Here is a 5617-nt window from a genome sequence, read left to right as displayed (position 1 = left end):
AATCAGGCAGGGAGACCAGTCGCATTTTTCTCCCGAACCCTCTCCGCTTTGGAACTTCGACACTCCTCGGTCGAAAAGGAAGCACCAGCCATTGTGGAGGCTGTTCGTCACTGGAGGCACTACTTCGCAGGTAGAAGGTTCACCCTCATCACCGACCAAAGATCGGTTGCCTTCATGTTTGACAACTCGCAAAGGGGCAAAGTTAAAAATGATAAAATTCTGAGGTGGAGAATCAAGCTCTCCACCTACAAATACGATATTATGTATCGACCGGGGAAGCTCAACGAGCCCCCAGATGCCCTGTCCTGCGGCAGGTGCGCCAGCGCGCAGAGAGACCGCTTAAAAGCCATCCACAATTATCTCTGCCACCCGGGGGGGTCACCCGGCTCGCCCACTACATTAAAGCCCGAAATCTGCCTTTCTCCACCGAGGAGGTAAAAGCCGTCACCAGGGATTGCCCGATCTGCGCGGTGTGCAAACCGCACTTCTATAGACCAGACAGGGCCCACCTGGTCAAGGCTTCTAGGCCCTTTGAACGTCTCGCAATCGATTTCAAAGGGCCACTCCACTCGACTAACCGGAATGTGTACTTCCTAAATGTCATCGACGAGTTCTCCCGATTCCCTTTTGCTATCCCGTGCCCCGACATGACCTCCCACACAGTCATCAGGGCCCTGCATAGTATCTTCACCCTGTTTGGTTTCCCCAGCTATGTACACAGCGACCAGGGTTCGTCCTTCATGAGCGACGAGCTTCGTCAGTACTTGCTCGACAAGGGCATCGCCTCGAGCAGGACTACCAGCTATAACCCCAGGGGGAACGGGCAGGTGGAGAGGGAGAATGCAACGGTCTGGAAGACCATCCTACTGACCCTCCGGTCCAGGAATCTCCCGATCTCCCATTGGCAAGAAGTCCTCCCAGACGCGCTCCACGCTATTAGGTCCCTCTTGTGTACCGCCACCAATCAGACCCCTCACGAGCGGCTCTTTATCTTTTCCAGGGGTACTACCACGGGGGTTTCGCTCCCGGCATGGTTGAAGACACCAGACCCAGTGCTCCTCAGGAAGCAAGTCAGGGCACACAAAACTGACCCGCTTGTGGAAAAAGTGCTCCTACTGCACTCGAACCCCCAATACGCCTTCATAGAGTTCCCTGATGGCCGTCAGGACACCGTTTCCCTCTGGGACCTAGCGCCTGCAGGATCAAACCCCACCACTACCACCGCTGAGGTAACCCTCACACTACATCCCACCCAACTCACAGCGCCCCACGCCCCTGCGCCTACCAGTTCGCTACACATGTTCCGCGCACCCGCAAGCTCCCAGCGCCCCTACTCCCCAGTCGAACCAGTCGGGTACGAAGCTCGGACAGAATCATCCCCGGAGTCCGCCATCGTACCCCAACCAACCGTGATCGTCCAGCAACCAGAAGAGACTGCAACCCCGGTGCTCCGCCGATCACAACGGACAACTCGACCCGGACAGGCTCAATCTGTAAACCATCACCCCCGCCGGACTTGATTTTTTTTTACAGGGGGTGAATGTGGTGAATCATAATAGCATAATTCACACTGTTATCACACATGTTGTACTATTCCTCTGTAAGTTCGGCACACGAGCAGTTGCGCGGCTCTGACCCTGGGGGGAGGTGTAATGGGAATGTACGGAAGTTTGTACTGGGCTCCACCCTTGGCTCCGCCCATGACTCCTCCCCGCCCACTGGTTGTATAAAGCTTGGCAGTCGGAGCCTGCCTGCCAGTTCATCTAGGAGTTCATCTCGTCACAGGCAGGCTCTGTTGTAAGACGATTAAAACCACTGTTCACTTCTAACCACGTGTCGCGTGAATTGATGGTCTCATCACATATCACAAGTGCAAACTCTCCTGCCATGTCCACCCTGAAGACCCTTGATTTACATTCTTTTAACAAGTGTTAAGCTGTATAACTATTTACTTACCTACCTTAGACTAACTTTACTTCCCATACCCTACTTTACGTATATTACTTGATTATACTGACCCCGGTTTGCAGTTATTTGTGTTGTTTCTCAGTTATTCCCCTCCTCCAAACAAAAAACACTTTCTATACTCACAACTGTTTCACTGTGATGCTGACTGTGAAGTCAATGAGGACAGGAATCCGACCTTGGAGTTTATGAAACTTGGCTGTGCTCCGCTCCTGCTGGACTGAGCTCCACACTGTCTTTTCAGTTTCACCAAACTCCCCGCGTTCACCAAACTCCCCACGTTCACCAAACTCCCCGTGTTCACCAAACTCCCCGCGTTCACCAAACTCCCAAAGCAGGCACTCAGTGCTTCAGTACTACTGCCAGAATAGGGTCAGGGCCCATAGCCATTGCAGTATCCAGGGCCTCCAGCCATTTCTTGATATCATGTGGAGTGATTCGAATTGGCTGAAGACTTGACATCTGAGACGCTGTGGGTGGCGCACAGTGGCACTGCTGCCTCATGGCACCAGGGACAAAGGCTCGATTCCAGCCTCGGGTGACTGTGTGGAAATGTTCTACCCGTGTCTGCGTGGGCTTCCTCCGGGTGCTCGGGTTTCGTTCCACAGTCCAAAGGTGTGCAGGTTACCTCCAGATGGCCTGGACCTCCATCATGTTGATGGCCATGATCAACACGCAGGGTTACGGGCACTGGGTGTGGTAGTGGGCCTGGATAGTGCCCTCTTTTGGAGGGTCAGTGCAGACTCGATGGGTCGAATGGCCTTCTGCACTGCAGGGATTCCATGGATCCCAAGGCCGAGATGGATCATGCACTGGGAGCTTCTGCCTTAAGATTGTTGCGAATGCTTCAGACTCATCTTTTCACCGATGCGCTGTGCTTCTCCATCTTTTCACCGATGCGCTGTGCTTCTCCATCTTTTCACCGATGCGCTGTGCTTCTCCATCTTTTCACCGATGCGCTGTGCTTCTCCATCTTTTCACCGATGCGCTGTGCTTCTCCATCTTTTCACCGATGCGCTGTGCTTCTCCATCTTTTCACCGATGCGCTGTGCTTCTCCATCTTTTCACCGATGCGCTGTGCTTCTCCATCTTTTCACCGATGCGCTGTGCTTCTCCATCTTTTCACCGATGGGCTGTGCTTCTCCATCTTTTCACCGATGCGCTGTGCTTCTCCATCTTTTCACCGATGGGCTGTGCTTCTCCATCTTTTCACCGATGCGCTGTGCTTCTCCATCTTTTCACCGATGCGCTGTGCTTCTCCATCTTTTCACCGATGGGCTGTGCTTCTCCATCTTTTCACCGATGCGCTGTGCTTCGCCATCTTTTCACCGATGCGCTGTGCTTCTCCATCTTTTCACCGATGCGCTGTGCTTCTCCATCTTTTCACCGATGGGCTGTGCTTCTCCATCTTTTCACCGATGGGCTGTGCTTCTCCATCTTTTCACCGATGGGCTGTGCTTCTCCATCATTGAAGTGGTGGATATTTGTGGAGCTGAGGAAATTTTTTGGAGCCTCCTCCTCCGAGCTGTTTAATTGTCCTCCACCATTCACGACTGGAAGTGGCAGGACAGCAGAGCTTCATCTGATCCATTGGTTGTGGGATCACTTAGCTGTTTCCGACTTGCACTTATGTACCACCTTCAACTGCCACAAAATATTCTGGTGATTCACATGGGCTCAAGTCACAAGAAACCACACACAGACAACACGAACCTCCACCCCCCCACCCCCATCGCTAACCTCCTCCAGACCCAATTACTCTCCACGGGCGGGATTCTCCGACCCCACGCAGGGTCGGAGAATCAGCCGGCAGCGGCGTTATTCCCGCTCCCGCAGGGTTTTTAAATCTCTGACCGGCCAAAAACCGGCGCTGTGCAAATCCCGCCGGCAGCCTCTGAAAACAGCTGGCGCCGGTGGGATTTCATTTTTTTTTCAGTTTCCAGAAATCTCCGGCCCAGATGGGCCGAAGTCCCGCCGACGTGGCCACAGTTGCTTTAAAACGGCGTCAACCATTGATGATGGTTGACGCCGTTCAGTGTCGTGGGGGGGGGGGGGGGGTGGGTTGCGGCATCGGGGGGGGGGGGTGGGTTGCGGCATCGGGGGGGGTGGGTTGCGGCATCGGGGGGGGTGGGTTGCGGCATCGGGGGGGGTGGGTTGCGGCATCGGGGGGGGTGGGTTGCGGCATCGGGGGGGGTGGGTTGCGGCATCGGGGGGGTGGGTTGCGGCATCGGGGGGGGTGGGTTGCGGCATCGGGGGGTGGGTTGCGGCATCGGGGGGGTGGGTTGCGGCATCGGGGGGTGGGTTGCGGCATCGGGGGGTGGGTTGCGGCATCGGGGGGTGGGTTGCGGCATCGGGGGGTGGGTTGCGGCATCGGGGGGTGGGTTTGCGGCATCGGGGGGTGGGTTTGCGGCATCGGGGGGGGTTTGCGGCATCGGGGGGGGTTTGCGGCATCGGGGGGGTGTTTGGGGGCATCGGGGGGGTGTTTGGGGGCAGCGGCGTGCAGAGAGGGGGGGCGACGGATGCCCGGGGCCAACGCACCGTCGCCCCCCCCTCTGTACGCCGCTGCCCCCTACCCCAACCACCTCCCCCTCACCACCCCTACCTCCCTCCAACGCCCCTACCCCCCTCCCCACCACCCCTACCCTCCTCCCCACCACCCCTACCCCCCTTCCCCACCACCCCTACCCCCCTCCAACGCCGCCCCCCATCTCTCGCAATGCCGCAACCCCCCCCCCCTCAACGCCGGGTCCCCCCCCCCTCAACGCCGGTACCCACACCCCGTCCCCCTCCCTCTGAAGGCCGGTACCCACACCCCCCCCCTCTCCTCCTCCCCCCCCCTTCCTTCCTCCTCCCCCCTTCTTCCTCCTCCCCCCCTTACTTCCTCCGTCCCCCCTCCTTCCTACTCCCCCCTTCCTTCCTCCGTTAGTGGGGGGGGGTGCGGCGTTAGTGGGGGGTAGGGGTGGTGAAGGGGGTAGGGGTGGTGAGGGGGGGGTTGGGGTAGGGGCAGCGGCGTGCAGAGGGATGCCCGGGGCCAACGCACCGTCGCCCCCCCCCCTCTGCACGCAGCTGCCCCTACCCCAACCCCCTCCCCTCACCACCCCTACCCCCTTCACCACCCCTACCCCCCTCCAACGCCGCACCCCCCCACCCCCCACTAACGCCGCACCCTCCCCCCCCACTAACGGAGGAAGGAAGGGGGGGGGAGGAGGGGGGGGGGTGTGGGTACCGGCCTTCAGAGGGAGGGGGACGGGGTGTGAGTACCGGCGTTGAGGGGGGGGGGGTTGCGGCGTTGCTAGAGATGGGGGGCGGCGTTGGAGGGGGGTAGGGAGGGGGGTATGGGTGGTGGGGAGGGAGGTAGGGGTGGTGAGGAGGGGGGTAGGGGTGGTGGGGAGGGAGGGAGGTAGGGGTGGTGGGGAGGGGAGGGAGGTAGGGGTGGTGGGGAGGGAGGGAGGTAGGGGTGGTGGGGAGGGAGGGAGGTAGGGGTGGTGGGGAGGGAGGGAGGTAGGGGTGGTGGGGAGGGAGGAGGTAGGGGTGGTGGGGAGGGAGGGAGGTAGGGGTGGTGGGGAGGGAGGGAGGTAGGGGTGGTGGGGAGGGAGGGAGGTGGGGTGGTGGGGAGGGAGGGAGGTAGGGATGGTGAGGGGGGGGTGGTTGG

This window comes from Scyliorhinus canicula, chromosome 12 (genome assembly GCF_902713615.1).
Source record: "Scyliorhinus canicula chromosome 12, sScyCan1.1, whole genome shotgun sequence".
Classification (NCBI taxonomy): Eukaryota; Metazoa; Chordata; class Chondrichthyes; order Carcharhiniformes; family Scyliorhinidae; genus Scyliorhinus; species Scyliorhinus canicula.
This window is presented reverse-complemented; position numbering follows the sequence as displayed.